The sequence below is a fragment of the Mauremys mutica genome, chromosome 8 (assembly GCF_020497125.1).
Source record: "Mauremys mutica isolate MM-2020 ecotype Southern chromosome 8, ASM2049712v1, whole genome shotgun sequence".
NCBI classification, from domain to species: domain Eukaryota; kingdom Metazoa; phylum Chordata; order Testudines; family Geoemydidae; genus Mauremys; species Mauremys mutica.
Window position 1 is genome coordinate 8,850,847 of NC_059079.1, and position 21,758 is coordinate 8,872,604.

At 45.3% G+C, this 21,758-nt stretch overlaps 1 protein-coding gene across 8 annotated transcripts in view; it reads right to left on the bottom strand.

Annotated features, from left to right (window-relative positions):
- AGBL4 (AGBL carboxypeptidase 4) overlaps positions 1-21,758 on the bottom strand; it is a 1,358,157-nt gene that overhangs the window by 1,108,146 nt on the left and 228,253 nt on the right. The gene's annotated exons all lie outside the window — the stretch shown is intronic.

Genomic DNA, 21,758 nt, shown 5'->3' on the forward strand with positions numbered 1-21,758 from the left:
TAACTCTCTTGAGCAAAAATAACAATTATACTACAGTATATAACTTAAATACATAACTGAATTGAACTGAATCGTTTCCATGTGATCAAATGTTGCTTAAAGCACAAACAAGGTTCTACTATCCCTGTATATCCTGAGTTAATGTTTACATATTATCTCTATTATCAAATCCTATAAGTTTTCCCTCTTTAAGTACTGTTCAATGGGGGGATTCTTTTGGTCAGAACTTTTTACATGTTTCTCTAGCTTCCCAATGGCAGGCCTGTTATGGCAGATGCTCTGGTTTCATTCTTAACACATCCCAGATATTTCCATCTTCCCTTCTGGATTACTTTGGAAAAAAGGACTTGAACTCTGACAGTTATAAATGTATTCCATTTAAAGAGGCATTTGCTTTCCAAGGCATTTCAATGTCTGTCTGTACCTTTGGTAGATTTCCAGTATTCACATCAATATGATAAGGTGGAAATAACATTTGAGTTGAATATTCATAGTTTGGTCTTTAAGTTGTAGATTTTCAGTGACCAAATCTTGTTTAAGCTGGTGAATGCAAATGCTGCCTTGCCAATTCATGACACTGGCTTGCATGATACTCCCAAAGTATTCAACTGATTCTTGTATTTCTTTGTTTTCTGACATAATGCTTAAGTTGGGAGTTGTACAGGTTCTTATTAGATTTGTTTTAAAAACTAAATTATTAACCCCATCTTTTTTGCAATGCTGGACAATCTTTTGGCCTTTTCCTCACATGTTGGCTAAACTGTCACTTATGTCGTCAGCAAAATCTAATTTTTCTAGCGTACTGTTAACCCATGAGATGCCTGTGTTATATCCATCTACACTTTGTCTCATAATGAAGTCAATGGCAATGTCAAACAGGAGAAGTGAGAGAATGCATACTTGTTTGACACCAGTGCCTACGTTAAACCATTCACTGAAATCTGTGTTAACTTTAACTGTGCAAGCTGCACCTTGATATAAAGCTTTCTTTCCCTGACCTGACCCTGGATCAGCTAGGGCCTTTACCAAAGACAGCATTTCCTTCACCCACATCTTATGCATGGGATCATTTTGGTTCCTGGAAACTCTCTGGACTACCATCTCCTGCTGCTATCAGCTTCTAGTTTTAAGCCAGGAGGAGGCGTAAAACGTATCTTTAAGGAATCCTTTTAAGAATATAATAAGCCTCATGTGTCTTTAAAACATGTTACAGTATTCAAGAACCCTCCTGTTTAGAGTATACTGCATATTTTTTCAAAGCAAAATCATTTGAATAATGAAATAGGAAAAATGTTTGGAGATGAATACTTGGTGTTAAAACTAATGGCAGAATAGCATTCATTCTTAATATAAAAATATACAAACAATAAATAGAAAAACACTGATTATTCTTATAGAATCTTAAATAGTTATTAAGGTTCTTAGCCTTTTAATAAAGAAGTAGATATTTTTAGAGCTAAAGCAAAGTAACAAAACCCCTTTAACAAATTATCCTTGGGAGATTATTAGAGTTTTAATCGGTTTCTTGTACTTAAACTCATTTTCCCAGCATGATGTACACTATCTGTGGGAGCTTTTTATAAGAAATTCACACCATGATTACAGCACCAGCTATTTCAAGTGAAAACATTGTGAAATGTCACTATTGTTTGGGCAGTTGGAACTGAAATGATTGAGTGAAGGATAGTGGTTATGCTGCAGGCTAATTACACAGCTAATGTCTTCGCTTTACATATCAATAGATGCTTCCAGAGATGAGCAATAACTGTCGCTCCATTATAAGTCCAATACAATGCACTTAAATTAGCCATCATTTGTGAACACTGTTAAAAATAAGAGCTGGCTAGTACTTAGTGATGTTGCACTTGACATGCTTTTTGTTGTTAGTCTATAGATACTGCATATGGGATACTGAACAGTTTTGACACAGGCAAGGAAAATGTTTTACAAATATTTTGCTTTAACTATATGTTGATGATGATGACAGATAAAATCAGCTGAACTTTTCAATGAAGTATGGAACCAGGAAAGGCCTCCAGAACAATGGGAAAATAATATTATAGTCAAAATACCAAAGAGAGGTACTCTAAGCCTGTGGTTCTCAACCGGGGGCAGTCAACCTGACCAGATCTTGGGGACTTTAGGTTCTCCAAAGTCAACAGTGCTGGATTCTCAGCCTCAGTCAAACCAGATAAGTCCAAGCACCTCTCTCATGCTCACGTCAGGTATGGAATGATGTTGCCAAGCAGTTTTTTGGTTTCTAGCCAATGGTACATTCTCATCAACATCCATCAGCTATATGTGATAGGGACCTGTATGCTGTGTAAACCAGACACAGAACCATTTTGGCAAGCAGATCTCTAAACTCAATGCTGAACAAGCAGTACCAGACTTAGTCAACTGAGCCTGAAAAGTCACCCTGCCAACAGCAGTGACCTTCCTGCTTTTGCTGATCTAAACAGTGTCCATAATGCATGGGCACTGAAATATAAGACTCCCTTTTTTCAGTTTTAGCAAATAAGATAACTAACCAATTAGCTAACCAACTACAATGAAAATAGCATCCAGAAGGACAGATAAAAAAGTGAAAAATCAGTGTCTAAAATAGGAAGGGTTACACTGCAATTGAAGATGCACAGTTAGGCATCCTGTGCTAGCTTTAATCTAGCTAGCTCAGGTAACAATAGCTGTGAAGACACAGTGGCACACGCTACCAATCCAAGTACAGGCTCTCTGCTGGGCTTGTACTCCAGCTGCTACCTTGTGCTGAAGCTTGTGCCACTATGTCTACACTACTCCTGTTACTTGTGCTGGCTAGAGTAAAGCTAATGTGATATGCCTACCTGTGCTACAATCACATCTTCACTTGCAGTGTAGACTTACCCGTAGTGTGCTCCGAAATCACTATACCTTTGGCAGTCAGAAGAAACTGAAGGGCAATTAAGGCCACTTCTAACTTTTATATTCTCAGAAAAAGATGGTTACTCACCTTTGTAACTGTTGTTCTTTGAGATGTGTTGCTCATATCCATTCCAATTAGGTGTGTACAAGCCCCGTGCACAATTGTCGGAAGATTTTTACCCTAGCAACACTGGGTGGGTCGGCTGAGGCGCCCCCTGGAGTGGCACACTTATGGCGCCTGATATATGCCCCGGCCGACCCAGCGCTCCCTCAGTTCCTTCTTGCCAGCTACTCCAACAGAGAGGAAGGAGGGCGGGTTTGGAATGGATATGAGTAACACATCGCGAAGAACAACAGTTACAAAGGTGAGTAACCATCTTTTCTTCTTTGAGTGCTTGCTCATATCAATTCCAATTAGGTGACTCCCAAGCCTTACCTAGGCGGAGGGGTCGGAGTGAGATGTCGTGGAGTGAAGGACCGCTGAACCAAATGCAGCATCATTCCTGGACTGCTGCACTATCGCATAGTGGGTGGCAAAGGTATGCACCGATGACCAAGTCGCTGCCCTACATATCTCCTAAATGGGCACATGCACCAGGAAAGCAGAGGATGAAGCCTGAGCCCATGTGGAGTGGGCAGTGAGGTGCGTAGATGGGATACCAGCCAAGTCATAGCACGCACGGATTCATGATGTGATCCAGGACGGGATGCGCTGGGAGGAGACCAGAAGGCCCTTCATCTGGTCTGCCACAGCAACAAACAGCTGTAATGTTTTCCTGAAGGGTTTCATTCGCTCGATGTAGAAGGCGAGGGCCCTGCGAACATCTAGGGAGTGCAGCTGTTGCTCCCGTCAAGAGGCATGCGGCCTCAGGTAGAAGACAAGGAGGAATATGTCCTGGTTGACATGGAAGGCAGACACCACCTTAGGGAGGAAGGCTGGGTGGGGTCGCAGCTGTACCTCATCCTTGTGGAACACCGTATACGGTAGTTCCAATGTGAGTGCCCGGAGCTCAGACACACGTCTGACCGAGGTGATAGCTACGAGGAAGGCTGTCTTCCAGGAAAGGTACAGGAGTGAGCAGATGGCCATCAGCTCGAACGGGGCACCCATGAGTCTGGATAGGACCAGTTTAAAATCCCACATGGGGACCGGTTGTCGAATTCATGGGAACAGGTGCTCCAACCCCTTGAGAAATCTGCTGACCATGGGATTGGAGAACACTAAGCGCCCGGGTGGAAAGCCGAAATCGGAGGTAGTCCAGGATGATAAGTACTGATGCCTGTAGGGGGGTCGTATGATTCTGGGTGCACCAGCAGGAAAAATGCTTCCACTTGGCTAAGTATGTGGACCTGGTAGAGGGCTTCCTGCTACCCAAAAGGATCTGCTGAACCAAGTGAGAACAGCACAGCTCAGACTGATTTAGCCATGCAGCACCCATGCTGTGAGGTGGAGAGATTGCAGGTTGGGATTACAGAGTCGACCATGATCCTGAGTGATCAGGTCTGGCCATAGCGGGAGTGGAATCGGGGTGTCCACCGACAGCTCTATGAGAGTGGTATACCAGGGCTGTCTGGACCATGCCAGGGCGACCAGAATCAGACAGGCTCTGTCCCTGCGCAGCTTGATTAGGACCCTGTGGACTAGCGGGAATGGAGGAAAGGTGTAGCACAGGTGATCCTTCCATTGAATTAGGAAGGCGTCCAACAAGGAACCCAGAGAGCACCCTTGGAGAGAGCAGAACACTGGCATTTCCGATTCTCACGAGAGGCGAATATGTCTATCAGGGGAAAGCCCCACTTCAGGAAGACAGAGTGGATGACGTTCGGGCAAACCGACCACTCGTGAGCCTGGAATGATCTGCTGAGGTGGTCTGCTAAGGTGTTCTGGACCCCTGGGAGAAACGACGCCACCAGATGGATCAAGTGGGCTATGCAGAATTCCCACAGACGAGTGGCCTCCTGACAGAGGGGGGACGACCGCCCCCCACCCCTGCTTGTTGATGTAAAGCATAGCTGTAGTGTTGTCTGTGAGGACTGCAACACAACAGCCTTGAATGTGCTCTCGGAATGCTTGACATGCCAGGCGAACCACTCTGAGTTCCCATACGTTGATGTGCAATGATAACTCTCCTGCCGACCATAGCCCCTGTGTATGGAGGTTCCCGAGAAGGGATTCCCATCCCAGGGATGATGCATCCATGACTAGGGACACGGAGGGCTGCAGGGCGTGAAATGGCACCCCTTCACACACTGATTTGGGGTCCAGCCACCAGCCTAGAGAGGCTAATACTCCTGGCGGGATGGAAACCACCGTGCTCAAGCTGTCCCAATCTGGGCGGTATTCTGTTGATAGCCAGGCTTGGAGTGGACGTAGTTGCAGCCTGGCGTGCCTGGTCACAAACATGCAAGAGGCCATGTGTCCCAGGAGGCATAGGCATGTTTTCACAGTCGAGGTCGGGAAGCTTTGCAGGCTGTGGATGATGTTCACCAAGGACTGAAAGCGTTCTTCTGGCAGAATTGCCCAAGCTAGGCCTGAGTCTAATACTGCTCCTATGAATTCTATCCTCTGGGTTGGTACCAGAGTGGATTTCGCGACATTGAGCAGGAGGCCCAGCCGACTGAACATGTTCATGGTGAGCTGAACATGAGACTGCACCTGATCCCTGGAGCAACCCCGAATAAGCCAGTCAACGAGATATGGGAACACTTGGACCCACTGTCGACGAAGGGAGGCCGCCACCACAGCCATGCATTTGGTAAACACCCTGGGGGCCGTGGGTAGGCCGAAAGGAAGGATGGTGAATTGAAAGTGCTGTTGATTGACCACAAAGCAAAGGAAGCGTCTGTGCACTGGGTAGATCGCAATGTGGAAGTATGTGTCCTTCATGTCGAGGGCAGCGTATCAGTCTCCAGGATCTAGGGAAGGAATAATGGTACCTAGTGAGACCACGTGGAACTTCAACTTTACCATAAATTTGTTGAGTCTGCGTAGGTCCAGGATGGGCTGAAGCCCACCCTTGGCCTTGGGGATTAGGAAGTAGCGGGAATAAAAGTCCTTGCCCCTTGACTCTCCCGCAACCTCCTCTATCACTCCCAAAGCCAGGAATGATTGGACTCCTATACAAGGAGGTGCTCATGAGAAGGGTCCCTGAAGAGGGACAGGGAAGGGTGGGGAAAGCAAATTGGAGAGAGTATCCCCTTTCCACCATGCGTAGGACCCAATGGCCCAATGTTATGTAGGACCACGCATGGAGGAAATGGGAGAGACAATTTTCGAAAGGCGAGGAAGGATCCTGAATGGAGACTGGTGCTCCGTCCTCGGGCACACCTTCAAAAGTTCTGCTTAGGCCCTGCCGATGGCTTAGGAGGGCCCTGGCCTTGGCTGGTTTGGTGTCCAGTTTGGGGGTGCGTATACAGGTACTCATAGTCCTTTGAAGGGACAAAGTACTTCCTTTCCACCCCCTTGGCCGTAGGTGGAATAGAGGCTGGCGACTGCCAGATTGTCTTGGCATTGGCCTGTATGGTACGTATGACGGGGAGGGCAACTCTGGATGGTGCCTCCGCAGACAGAATGTCCACCACAGGGTCCTCTACCTCCACCACCTCCTCTACCTGGAGATTCATATTGCGCGCCACTCTGTGGAGCAGTTCCTGGTGGGCGCAGAGGTCCATAGGAGGAGGGCCAGAAACCGTAGTCCTCACCACTGCCTCATCAGGCGAGGACGAGGAAGATACCCCCAGGACTAAAGGATCCTGTGCGCAGTCCTCTTGTGGAGGATCTTGTTGCTCAAGGCCCATCACGCTAGGAGCGTGGGCCTGCACTGGTGCTGGAGCAGTTGTTTCAGAGCCTCCCGGAGGCGGGGGAGATACAGTGGCCTCCGGTACTTGGGGCTCCGAAAGGGCGGAACGGGAAGCTTCTGAAGGAGCCTCCTGGGCTTGATGGTATGCCCAGGGGGTCCAAAAGCAACACTGTGGGGGTTCGTGGCCTGGTCCTGGGCGTGGTAGCTGCCTTGCGAGCGCAACGATGCAGAAGCGGAGAAAGATGGCCAAGGAGGTGCTGTACGCGCCGGTGCCGAGTACCCTGGTGCTGTACAGTGCTGTGGTGCCAGGGACTGGTGCCGTGAGGCAGAGCGGTACCGAGATGTCAATCGGTGCCTGCTGTTGTATCGGTACCAGGAGCCTGATCTGGATCTCGATGGCGACCTCTGGTGAAATTGGCATTGGAATCGGCTCCGTGTCGAGTGCCGCTCTGACCGGTACTGGGAGCAGTGCCGCGAATCTGATCGGTACCGGCCGTAACGCAATTTGGATCTCCACGAGCTGGAGCGGCGTCGCGAGTATGACTGGTGCGGAGAGCAAGAACAGTGCCAGAACTGTGAGCGACGCCGTGATGGGTGCTGGGAAGAAGATCAGGACCAGTACCGGTGTCGTCCTTCTTCACTCGGTGACGGTGGTCGCATGAGGGACGGCTTTCCCTTCGACAGCACCGTCCGTGCCAGAGGTGCTGCCGGCTGCAGAGGAGTAGGCTCTGTGAGCGCAATCAAGTCCCGCACCGTTGAAAAGGTCTCAGGTGTGGAGGGTAGTCTCAGTTCGACCGCAGTTTGCACCAGGGAGCTTACGTGCACTGGACTCGATGGCCCTAGCGGCACCGGAGTTGACGGTGCAGGAGCCGATATTTGTCCTATGCACTCTGGTAAGGACGTGGCTCCAACTGTGGTGCAGAAGCGTCGGCTGCTGCCGCACCAACAAACAAGAAGTGGCTAGCACCTGCTTGGGCTGCTTCTTCTTCTGCCTCAGAGATAAGAGACCTGCACCATGGTGGTGGAGGCGCCGGGGAGATCTGGCACCATGAGTTTTTGGTAGAGTCCAAACGCGGTCCCAGACCAGTTGGTGCCGCAGGGTATGGCTACACTTGAGAGTTGCAGCGCTGGTGGAGGCTTTCCAGCGCTGCAATTAGTAACTGTCCACACCTGCAGGGCACATCCAGCGCTGCAACTCCCTGGCTGCAGCGCTGGCTGTACACCTGGGTCTGCTTGGGGTATAACGATTTCAGCGCTGGTGCTACAGCGCTGCTCGTAAAGTGTGGCCACACACCAGCGCTGTTATTGGCCTCCAGGGTATTAGGAGATATCCCAGAATGCTTTTAACTAAATTACTCTCTTTGTTTTGTTATGATGCCTCTTTGTTTTGTTGTGAACTCGGGGCTCCGGGAGCTGCTTATCTAAAAAACAAACACAGCTCCTGTTTGCTGTGATCAATCTGTAACTGACTGTGAACAATCAAATGAGATAACCCATTACCTTGCTGTGAATGAGGCAGGCAGGGGGATGAGTGTTTGCTTGAGGATAGAAACAGCGGGGGCAGGGGGGAGAAAGGGAGTCCATTGGAGCAGCTGCTTATCTGGTCTGCAGGCTGTTTGCAGTTAAGAGTAAGGGGTCAGGGAAATTTTCTGATTTTGCAAGGCAGGGAGCTGATACACAGTGTCGGTTCCAAAAATCCACTCTCTCTCTCTCCCCCGGTCCCTGTCACACTCCATCCCACCCCCCTCTTTTGAAAAGCATGTTGCTGCCACTTGAACGCTGGGATAGCTGCCCATAATGCATCACTCCCAACAGCGCTGCAAATGCTGCAAATGTGGCCACACTGCAGCGCTGGTAGCTGTGAGTGTGGCCACACACCAGCGCTTTCCCTACACAGCTGTACGACCAGCACTGTAACTCCCAGCGCTGCAACTCTCAAGTGTAGCCTTGCTCGCAGGGGCACTCCGCACCAAGAACGATGGTGCTGAGTCTCGGTGCACAGAGGAAGGAACCAGGCTAAGTGCCACCTCCATAAGGAGCTGCTTCAGTCTAAAGTCCCGCTCCTTCCTGGTCCTCAGCTTGAAGGCTTTGCAAATGCGGCACTTGTCTGCTTGGTGGGATTCCCCCAGACACCTTAGGCAAGAGTCGTGGGGGTCTCCTGTTGGCATCGGCCTCTGGCAAGCCGAGCAGAGTTTGAAGCCCGGAGACCCAGGCATGAGCCTGGGTACTGGGATGGGGAAGAAGGGAGAAGACCCCATTCCCCCCCCTCCACTAATTAAACTAACTCTAACTATACTAAGTAATTCACAACTATTAACAACTATAACCAACTATTAACAACTAATCAGAAACTATTAATAGGTAACTAAAGTGAATGCTAGGGAGAGTGGAGATCAGCTAAGCTGTGCTCCACAGTTCCAATGACCATCACAGGAGGTAAGAAGGAACTGAGGGAGTGCTGGGTTGGCCGGGGCATATATCCGGCACCATTAGAGCGCCACTCCAGGGGGCACCTCAGCTGACCCACCGAGTGTTGCTGGGGTAAAAATCTTCCAACAATTGTGCACGCAGTGTGTGCACACCTAATTGGAATCAATATGAGAAAGCACTCGAAGAACATATCATAAGAAAACAGATGGATGGGTGAGTGCCCTGCATAGAAACCACTCTCTAAAACAGTCGGGGGGGCACATGTGGGAATATGCAGAGGCTGCTTTGAAGAAGGATGATTCACAAACAGGCTATCCATTTGTTAGCATGTATCCACTAAACTATACAGTTTTAGCCATGACAACCCCAAAAAATCTTGATGTCTATCACTTAGGAAACTGAAGCCATACATAGCGTAAACTATATAGTTATGTGGAACATGTCAGAAATACTAACATTCATGTTACCCCATTATTATAAAAATAATATTTAGCTCTTAAATAGTAATTTTCATCAGTAGCTCTCAAAGCGATTTACTGTATTTCTTAATCAGCCAACATCCCAGCATCAGATACATCGGCCCCAATCCTCAGATGCTCCCGAGAAGCGCACAATACAACTACAAACGGGAGAGGGTACAAAGGTGCTGAGAGCTGGGCAAGGCCCTATAGTATAAATTAGGGCAGCAGGGTGCTATAGTTTACATAACTGACTGCTATTGATCCCTGGGTGCTGTTATGGCAGCTGGGTTTCACCCAGATGCAGTGAAGTCCAGTCACACCCACACAGGGAGTCCCATAGTGTTAGGAGACTTTGTACTAATTCTTCACCTGTGCAGGATTACCTAGGGCTGGTCTCCACTATGGGGAGATTGACACTGCTGCAATCAATGCAGCAGGGATCGATTTAGCGGGTTTAGTGAAGACCCGCTAAATCGATGGCAGAACACTCTCTGGTCAACCCCAGTACTCCAGCTCTCTGAGCAGAGTAAGGTAAGTCGACCAGAAAGCATCTCCCGGCGACCGGCAGAGCACCTCTCCCGCGACATGCCGCCCTGCTTGGGGCGGCGAAATGTCTAGAGCCGCCCCTGGTGAAGACACCGGGGTAAGTCGGCCTAAGCTACATCGACTTACATTGAGTAGCGTAATGTAGGTCGACTTACGCCCCTACTGAAGACAAGATCTCAGTTTTATGGTTCAGCACTTCTCAGAGAAAGATAAGATCTGAGTGGCACTGAGATGAATGGGGGTCTCTGATGAGGGAAAGCTGCAAGGTACAGGGCAAGGTCCCCCACAGAGCCCGACCTTTCACGCTAGCTGCTATGTCCATTCTTTTAAAGTATGTATGGTAGGAGAGAGTTAAGATTAATTAGTCAATGTTTGTACACTGCTTTGAAAATGTACAATGCTATAACAGTGCAAAGTAGTTATTGTTAGCTACTGTGTGTACAAAGAGCTTTGTAAGACAAAAGAATCCTAACTAACCTAACATTTTCATTAAAATAGCTACTTATATCAGATACTCGGAAGATGCTTGTCTGCCTTCCTGTCTGCCTCCACATTGGCCTTGGGCAACTACTAGAAATTGGGGAGGGTGATTTTAGAAGAGGAAGAAAATAATATGTCTGTTGAGCCACAGGGTGTGGGGAAAAGGAGAGGGAACATTGAAGCACTGTAGTGTGATCCTCAGGCAGAACAGTCCTAGTGTGCTGCCCACCCACTGACTGCACATATCTGTGGGCTAAAAGCAAGGCTCAGCCTAGATGTAGCCAACAGAAACTGACATTTCCCACATTCTAAGTTTAGCCCAACATTAATTCAACCATCACAGTGCTGAACTATTATCCTCTTCCCTTACTACACTTATAGATTCTATGTTATTTTTTTAAAACATGAAATTTCCAGTTACAGTCTATTAATAAACCTGAATGTCAGAGCTCCCTAAATATGCATGTCAGAAGCTCTGCACATCATTCTTGTGTAGTGGCTAGAGGAAAGCACTGGGAGCCAAAATGTTCCTGAGCACTAAAACTGACTGAGCTATGGATACACTGGGAGACCTTGGGCATGTCATTAGACCTCAATCTGCTTCAATCAGCTCAGCTGCAAAATAGCGTTAAGGAAGACTTCACTGAAAACCAAGTGCTGCATATGATCTGTGCTGCACTGGATAAGTAACCTACAGACAATATGACTTTTTAAAGAAGCATTTAATGACTGAGAATTGGTATCCCTGGCAAATTTTAAATGTCAGCTTGGAAACCCTACCAATGCAAGCTAATCTTGTATGTATAGGCACTGCCAAATATGCACAATTTAAGTGTCTACACAGATCCTTATATATTTCGTTTTGTGATTTTGAGGATTCCTTAGTACTATGATGCTTTCTGTGGCACATCAGGCCCCAGAAAGAGGTGGAATCCAGTGCAGCCAACTGAAGTCTCCAGATTTCTGTTGGTGCCAAAATGGGAGGTACATATGATCCTTCTTAAGATCTTTATGCGGCTTACACATGTTTTGGAGGAGATCTGAATTTGCCTTTTCTACAAACCCAAAAACAGATTGTGTGGGGACATGGACCACCTGACTGCTCCCAAAGCCATTTTAGGTTAGCAGATGACCAGGTCCTTCCTCACATCAAAATACTGCAAAAGGTAAACAGGAAGCTTGAGCCTGATGGGTAAGGCATTCTTGGGGGAGGATCATGAAAGCTGTGCCTATTTATTCATCACTCTCCCTTTCCTGAGACATCAATTCTAAATAATTAATAATAAATAATAATCGTTCAGTTAGACAAAAATAGTACTGAAGCTATGAGCAGATTTTTAAAGGAGGATGTATGCTTTAAGCTACACTTATGATTTGAAGATACTGTGTTTTCAGTGTAAGTGTTTCTCTACTGAAAGAAACACCAAATGTTTTTGAATATTTTGCCACATACTAACTGGATCCAGAAAACAGGCGCCTCCTCATTTGGGATCTGACTCTGTCACAAAAGTGTACATGCAAGTTCAGAACTGGGAGTTCAGGTGGATGAGGGTTGGATTTAAGGTTTTAGTTTGGAACCATCTCTAACTATTATTATTGCAATTAATATGAATAGGGTAATCTAGAAAATACAATGTTCTGCAAGTTTTAAGCAAGAGAGATGGATCTCTCTTGCTTAAAGGGGGAGGGATAGCTCAGTGGTTTGAGCATTAGCCTGCTAAGCCCAGGGTTGTGAGTTCAATCCTTGAGGGGGCCACTTAGGGATCTGGGGCAAAAATTGGTCCTGTGAGTAAAGGCAGGAGGCTGGACTCAATGACCTTTTTAAGGTCACTTCCAGTTCAAGGAGATTGGTGATATATCTCCAATTTGTTTTTATTATTATTATATCATATGCCCTTCCCCTTCAAATAAAGTGAAAGTCTGAGTTATACAGCTCATAAATGATGGTAGAATAGGGGTCTCGGGATTTATGTACATCACAGTATACCACAGAAGCAAGCATAAATTAACTGCTCAGATACATCACTCTCTTGTCTTCCATTTGATGTCACTTAATCTGGAAAAATGAAAAAGCTGAGATCACTGTGATGTATTAAAGTGAAATTCTGTAGTCACCTAACTACAGAATCCGTCACAGCTACACAAGTTAAAGATAAATTGTCAAGGCCACAGGTGACAGAGAATGAAGAAATATGCAAATACAACTGAATGGACTAGAACAAGCATTTGTCCCTAGAAATGTAAAAAGTAATCTATATGAGCAGAGTTAAATGACATACTACATTGTGGGTGAGGTGAGACTTGGATACCTCCATTCAAAAACACCTGAAAATTATTACTGTATTTCTAAAATACTGTTGTTTTTTCAACAGAACATACAAATCCTATTCCGAAATTATATCAGTGTAATAAAGATAAATGAAATTTTATTCCTTAGTTTACCCCCAGTTTGAAGAACTCTGAATATTTAAAGGTGGATGTAGAGATGTAGACTAGAGGTATGATAAGAATGTGCACACTATTAAAGCTGACATGAATTTTCTTAGCTAGGGAGGTGGATGACATAGACAAAAAGTAATAATAGGGTAAGAGAAAGGATGCTATGTGCAAGTACTGAGGAAATTTTGATATTTGTATTAGGATTGCTGTAGATTGTTCTATTTGAGGGTGTTCATGGGTCTGGATCCTTGTTTTACATTAGAGAATTTTATAGAGATTTGAGAAAATTTCTTTTTCTTGTTTCCCCTTCAATCTTACTTGGGGTATTCTCTTGTTTTATTAGGGAAGAAGGGGTGTCTTGTTTATAGAAATGTCTCTTGTATCCTACCCTAGTGTCCCTTACTCCAGAACTCAACTGTGACACCTATATGAACCTGAAAAGGTTCAGAGAAGGGCAACAAAAATTATTAGAGGTATGGGGTGTCTACCGTATGAGGAGAGACTTTTCAGCTTGGAAAAAAGATGACTAAAGGGGGCTACGATAGAGGTCTATAAAATCATGACTGGTGTGGAGAAAGTAAATAAGAAAGTGTTATTTACTCCTTCTCATAACACAAGAACTAGAGGTCACCACATTAAATTAATAGGCAGCAGGTTTAAAACAAACAAAAGGAAGTACTTCATCACACGAGTCAACCTGTGGAACTTGTTGGCAAGGAATGTTGTGAAGACCAAAAGTATAACTGGATTCAAAAAAGAACTAGATGAATTCATGGAGGATAGGTCCATTAGTGGTGAATAGCCAGGATGGGCAGGGATGGTGTCCCTATGCTCTGTTTGCCAGAAGCTGGGAATGGGTGATGGGATGGATCACTTGATGATTACCTGTTCTGTTCATTCCCTCTGGGGCACCTGGCATTGGCCACTGTTGTAAGACAGGATTCTTGGCTAAATGAACCTTTGGTCTGACCCAGTATGGCCATTCTTATGTTCTTATATCTTTCATTACCTTCCATTAGATGAGGGTGGACCAACTCCTAAGTTTGATATGGAACAGAGAAAAAGTGTGGGATTGTTTCTGGCATCTTAGACTGTCCAATCCCGTGGGAGTGAGGTAGGTGGACAAAGCAGAAGAGACCTCAGAAGTCTTATCTTTGGTGTGAAAGGCATCCTGAGGTAGGTGCGATGCTGGCAGCCAGATAGCAGCTCATGCCAAGGTCCCCATGTCTCAACTGAACACTGACAAATACATAGCTGGAATCAGTCTGGCTCACCTGTGAGTTAGTATTGTTAAAACACGTAATCTTTTGATGATTAACTGTTCTGTTCATTCCCTCTGGGGCATCTGACATTGGCCACTGTTGGAAGACAGGATACTGAGCTGGATGGACCTTCTGTCTGACCCAGTATGGCCATTCTTATGTTCTTAGATATTAGAATTATAATAATGTGTTTAATGTTTAGATTTTATTGATGGTTACAAGTTGCATTAAGAACATAAGAACATAAGAAAGACAGTACTGGGTCAGACCAAAGGTCCATCTAGCCCAGTATCTGTCTACCGACAGTGGCCAATGCCAGGTGCCCCAGAGGGAGTGAACCTAACAGGCAATGATCAAGTGATCTCTCTCCTGCCATCCATCTCCATCCTCTGACGAACAGAGGCTAGGGACACCATTCTTACCCATCCTGGCTAATAACCATTTATGGACCTAGCCACCATGAATCTATCCAGTCCCCTTTTAAACATTGTTATAGTCCTAGCCTTCACAACCTCCTCAGGTAAGGAGTTCCACAAGTTGACTGTGCGCTGCATGAAGAAGAACTTCCTTTTATTTGTTTTAAACCTGCTGCCTATTAATTTCATTTGGTGACCCCTAGTACTTGTATTATGGGAATAAGTAAATAACTTTTCCTTATCCACTTTCTCGACATCACTCATGATTTTATATACCTCTATCATGTCCCCTCTTAGTCTTCTCTTTTCCAAGCTGAAGAGTCCTAGCTTCTTTAATCTTTCCTCCTATGGGACCCTCTCTAAACCCCTAATCATTTTAGTTGCCCTTTTCTGAACCTTTTCTAGTGCTAGAATATCTTTTTTGAGGTGAGGAGACCACATCTGTACACAGTATTCGAGATGTGGGCGTACCATGGACTTATATAAGGGCAATAATATATTCTCAGTCTTATTCTCTATCCTCTTTTTAATGATTCCTAACATCCTGTTTGCTTTTTTGACCGCCTCTGCACACTGCATGGACATCTTCAGAGAACTATCCACGATGACTCCAAGATCTTTTTCCTGACTCGTTGTAGCTAAATTAGCCCCCATCATGTTGTATGTATAGTTGGGGTTATTTTTTCCAACATGCATTACTTTACATTTATCCACATTACATTTCATTTGCCATTTTGTTGCTCAATGACTTAGTTTTGTGAGATCTTTTTGAAATTCTTCACAATCTGCTTTGGTCTTAACTATCTTGAGTAGTTTAGTATCATCTGCAAACTTTGCCACCTCACTGTTTACCCCTTTCTCCAGATCACTTATGAATAAATTGAATAGGATTGGTCCGAGGATTGACCCTTGGGGAACACCACTAGTTACCCCTCTCCATTAATTTACCATTAATTCCTACCCTTTGTTCCCTGTCCTTTAACCAGTTCTCAATCCATGAAAGGATCTTCCCTTTTATCCCATGACAGCTTAATTTACGTAAGAGCCTTTAGTGAGGGACCTTATCAAAGGCTTTCTGGAAATCTAAGTACACTATGTCCACCGGATCCCCCTTGTCCACATGTTTGTTGACCCCTTCAAAGAACTCTAATAGATTAGTAAGACACGATTTCCCTTTACAGAAACCATGTTGACTATTGCTCAAGAGTTTATGTTTTTCTATGTGTCTGACAATTTTATTCTTTACTATTGTTTCAACTAATTTGCCCGGTACCGACGTTAGACTTACCGGTCTGTAATTGCCGGGATCACCCCTAGAGCCCTTTTTAAATATTGGCGTTACATTAGCTAACTTCCAGTCATTGGGTACCGAAGCCGATTTAAAGGACAGGTTACAAACCTTAGTTAATAGTTCCGCAACTTCACATTTGAGTTCTTTCAGAACTCTTGGGTGAATGCCATCTGGTCCCGGTGACTTGTTAATGTTGAGTTTATCAATTAATTCCAAAACCTCCTCTAGTGACACTTCAATCTGTGACAGGTCCTCAGATTTGTCACCTACAAAAGCCAGTTCAGGTTTGGGAATCTCCCTAACATCCTCAGCCGTGAAGACTGAAGCAAAGAATCCATTTAGTTTCTCCGCAATGACTTTATCATCTTTAAGCGCTCCTTTTGAATTTTGATCATCAAGGGGCCCCACTGGTTGTTTAGCAGGCTTCCTGCTTCTGATGTACTTAAAAAACATTTTGTTATTACCTTTGGAGTTTTTGGCTAGCCGTTCTTCAAACTCCTCTTTGGCTTTTCTTATTACACTCTTGCACTTAAGTTGGCAGTGTTTGTGCTCCTTTCTATTTGCCTCACTAGGATTTGACTTCCACTTTTTAAAGGAAGTCTTTTTATCTCTCACTGCTTCTTTTACATGGTTGTTAAGCCACGGTGGCTCTTTTTTAGTTCTTTTACTGCTTTTCTTAATTTGGGGTATACATTGAAGTTGGGCCTCTATTATGGTGTCTTTAAAAAGGGCCCACGCAACTTGCAGGGATTTCACTTTAGTCACTGTACCTTTTAACTTTTGTCTAACTAACCCCCTCATTTTTGTATAGTTCCCCCTTTTGAAATTAAAGGCCACAGTGTTGGGCAGTTGAGATGTTCTTCCCACCACAGGGATGTTGAATGCTATTGTATTATGGTCACTATTTCCAAGCGGTCCTGCTATAGTTACCTGTTGGACCAGCTCCTGCGCTCCACTCAGGATTAAATCTAGAGTCACCTCTCCCCTTGTGGGTTCCCGTACCAGCTGCTCCATGAAGCAGTCATTTAAAGTATCGAGAAATTTTATCTCTGCATTTCGTCCTGAAGTGAAATGTTCCCAGTCAATATGGGGATAATTGAAATCCCCCACTATTATTGGGTTCTTAATTTTGATAGCCTCTCTAATTTCCCTTAGCATTTCATCATCACTATTACTGTCCTGGTCAGGTGGTCGATAATAGATCCCTACTGTTATATTTTTACTAGAGCATGAAATTTCTATCCATAGAGACTCTATGGAACCTGTGGATTCGCTTAAGATTTTTACTTCATTTGAATCTACACTTTCTTTAACATATAGTGCCACTCCTCCCCCTGCACGACCTGTTCTGTCCTTCCGATATATTTTGTACCCCGGAATGATTGTGTCCCATTGATTGCTCTCAGTCCACCAGGTTTCTGTGATGCCTATTATATCTATATCCTCCTTTATCACAAGGCACTCTAGTTCACCCATCTTATTATTTAGACTTCTGGCATTTGTGTACAAGCACTTTAAAAACTTATCCCCGTTTATTAGCCTGCCTTTTTCTGATGTGCCAGATTCTTTTTTATGTGACTGTTTATCATCTGATCCGGCCCTTACATTATACTTTTCAGTCCTCTGCTCCTGACTATAACCTGGAGATTCTCTATCATCAGACTCTCCCCTAAGAGAAGTCTGTGTCCGATCCACACGCTCCTCTGCAGCAGTCGGCTTTCCCCGATCTCCTAGTTTAAAAACTGCTCTACAACCTTTTTAATGTTTAGTGCCAGCAGTCTGGTTCCACTTTGGTTTAGGTGGAGCCCATCTCTCCTGTATAGGCTCCTCCCATCCCAGAAGTTTCCCCCTAATGAACGTGAACCCCTCCTCTCTACACCATCGTCTCATCCACGCATTGAGACTCTGAAGCTCTGCCTGCCTACCTGGCCCTTCACATTGAACTGGGACCATTTCTGAGAATGCCACCATAGAGGTCCTGGATTTCAGTCTCTTCCCTAGCAGCCTAAATTTGGCTTCCAGGACATCTCTCCTACCCTTCCCTATGTCATTGGTACCTACATGTACCACGACCACCGGCTCCTCCCCAGCACTACACATAAGTCTCTCTAGATGCCTCGAGAGATCCGCAACCTTCGCACCAGGCAGGCAAGTCACCATACGGTTCTCCCGGTCATCACAAACCCAGCTATCTACGTTTCTAATAATCGAATCTCCCATTACTAATACCTGCCTTTTCCTAGAAACTGGAGTTCCCTCCCCCGGAGAGGCAACCTCAGTGCGAGAGGCAACCCCAGCACCATCTGGAAGGAGGGTCCCAACTACGGGAAGGTTTCCCTCTGCTCCCATTGACTGCTCTACTTCCCTGGGCCGTTCTTCCTCCTCAACAGCACAGGAGCTGTCTGAGCAGAGGTGGGACAATTCTACTGTGTCCCGGAAAGCCTTATCAACATACCTCTCTGCCTCTCTTAGCTCCTCCAGTTCCGCCACCCTGGCCTCCAAAGTCCGTACATGGTCTCTGAGGGCCAGGAGCTCCTTGCACCGACTGCACACATATGCCACCCGCCCACAGGTGGACTATAATTTCACTTATAACAACTGAATCCCATATTGTTAGGTAATATTTGAGTGTTTGAATTGTGAGCTTCTGTGATTGTGTAAATCACCAGACAGGAAAGAGACATTAATTAGTGTGAAGGTCTGATCTTCAACAGAAAGTGTTAACACCTTTTCCAAAAGGAAATGTCCATCGATATTAGACAGATAGTTGTGAGATGTGGCATCTGAAATTTCCCTACATGCCACCAACAAGAGTACAAAAGACTATTGTTATTAGTTTGTCTCCTTCCTGTGAAGATGTTTCATGCAAGGGACTCCTCCCAACAGCTGAGCTTGGCAGCCAAAAGCATGTGGGAAGAAGAGAATAACAAGAAGGAACTGATTATCTCTGTTGCTTGGACTCCGAGATTCAAGATGTTTCTAGGCATAAGCAAGAGAACCCCAGCTGCTTAGTGTAATGCGATCTACAAACCCCATACTGAGATTAGACAGAGAGGGAAGGAGAATCTCTTCTGTTTACAAGCAAGCACCTTGATCACACCCCCCAGGCAGCTGCCAAAACTGCCAATCATGGAGGCAGGCACCCACAGCTGCAATCAATGGAGACAACAAGACTTGCTGTAAAGGGGAGAGCACAGTGAAGGAAAAGGAGGCAGAAAGACCTCAGATAGCAAAAGGTGACAGCCCTACACCACGCTGCTTCCAAGAAAACAGTCAGGAGACTGAAGGAGACTGCAAGTCCCAGAATTGAAGGTCTGATAGACTAAGTTGGAGGTGAGGGTCCAGGAACTCACCTGACTGAGAACAAGAAAAGGAGGATCAGTCAGGAGCAGCTGAGACCCCTAGAAAGACCACATCAAGAAGCAGTGACAATGTGGTACCAGAAGTGGGGTTGCATTTAACCATCCCTGCAGAAAAGGGAAGCCTAAAAAAACCAAAATAAAAACAAAACAAAAAAAAATCTTCCCTCTTCTTTTTTTTTCTATATATACACATGAGATCTAGGAAGATGAATCAGCTCCTACAGTGGTTGACTGACTCAGAAGCACAACAACAGAGACAAATATATGGCAGCCCATCAGCAACAGGGCTCTCAACATCCCTCATAATTCAGGGAACCACACCGACCTGATGTTCCCCAAGACGAAGACAGATAACAGACATGGAATAATTCCTGATGACCTTTGAGAGGACAGCCATGGATTCCCACTGGCCTTCACCCCAGTGAGCAATTCAGCTCACCCCACTTCTCATTGGGGAAGCCCAGGCAGCATACCAGGGACTTGATGACACAGCAGCCCAGGACTGTGAGCAACTAAAGTCTATATTGGACAGACTAGCTTATATTGGACAGAGGAAGAGACCTACCACCGACGTTTTCACCACAAGCACTACACCCCCCAAAGCACAACCACAAGCGATCACGCAAAGGCTTAGGGCCTCTGCTGGCACTGGTTAAAGCCAGAGTTTCAAACAGGACCCAAAAAGAGCCACAGTATTGTGAATTCATTGTTTCATTTACTACAGTACTATATATTCATATTTAAACAGTATGACAGGGGAAATATTCAGGTTTTATTTATTTTTTTATTCTCACAACAAAATGACTGGCCAAGTATTATTATTTTAACAACTACAATTAGTTAATAACATAGTAAAAGCATCCTGCCTGGTTAATAAATTAGACTGGTTAATAATTAAATCACACAGTGATTTAATACACCTCTACCCAATATAACGCAACCTGATACAACATGAATTTGGATATAACGCGGTAAAGCAGTGCTCTGGGGGGGCAGGGCGGCGCACTCCGGCGGATGAAAGCAAGTTCGATATAATGCGGTTTCACCTATAACATGGTAAGATTTTTTGGCTCCCGAGGGCAGCGTTATATCGGGGTAGAGGTATACCATGAGTTGCAAAGAGCTACAGGAGACACATTAAAGAGCCACTTGAAGCTTGGGTGCCTCAGTCTGAGTATCACCAGCCTAGCAGAAAGATTCAATCAGACACTCAAACGGATGCTCAAGAACTATATTGTCCGCGATACGCGACACTGGGACCAACTAATCGCAGCCTTAATCTTCACCATCAGAGAAATGCTCCAAGCCTCAACAGGGATTTTGCCCTTTGAACTGCTATATGGATGACAACCTAGGGATATACTTGACCTGGTATGGAAAACTTAGGAAAGCCAAGCATCGAGAGCTAAAAACAAAGTGCAGTATGTTTTAAAGTTGCACAAGAGACTGGAGGCTATCAGGGCATATGCTAGAGAAAATCTCAAGGAAGCATAGGAACAACTCTGACGGTACAATAAAGGGGAAAGGATGTGCATCTTTCAGCCAAGCGACAGATCCTGTTACTTCTTCCAAGCTCAGAATAAAAATTAATGGCCATGTGGCAAGGCCCTTAAGAGCTGATAAAGAAAGTGGGGACCATGGACAACTTAATCAACTAGGGAAGAAAAAGGAGCAACAAATTTGCCATGCCTTTGACAAAGGGGTATTGGCAGATCCCCTTACCACCAGATTCCCAGAAGAAGACAGCTTTTTCTACATTGATCAGACAGTTTCATTTTAAGACCATGTCCTTTGGGTCACACAGGGCAGAAGCCACTTTTCAATGTTTGATGGACCAATTACTCCAACAGCGCAGTCAATATGTGGCATACTTGGATGACATAGTTATCTGCAGGAAGGACTGGGACTCCCATCGGGAGAAAGTAGCGACTGTTCTCAGATCACTGAGAGAAGCCACGTTAATGGCAAACCCTGCTAAATGTGCAATAGGAAAGGAAGAAGCCTTTTACCTGGGACACACTGTGGAGGACAAGTCCAGCCCTTGGTGGATAAACTTCATGCCTTACAAGACATTCAGGACCAAAAGGCAAGTGTGTACCTTCCTAGGCTTAGCTGACTACTACCACTGGTTCATACCCCATTTCGCCACCATAGCAGTCCCGCTAACTGACCTAACTAGGGACGCTGCTCCAAGATGGGTGTTGTGGACACCCACCTATGAAAATGCCTTTCAAAAACTGAAGGCTATGTTCTCCAGACATGCAGTGCTGTATGGCCCAAATTTTGAAAAGGAATTTATACTACAAACAAACGCATCAGAGTCTAGGGGCAGCCCTTTCTCAAGAAGTGCTGGAGAAGAACAATGATAGT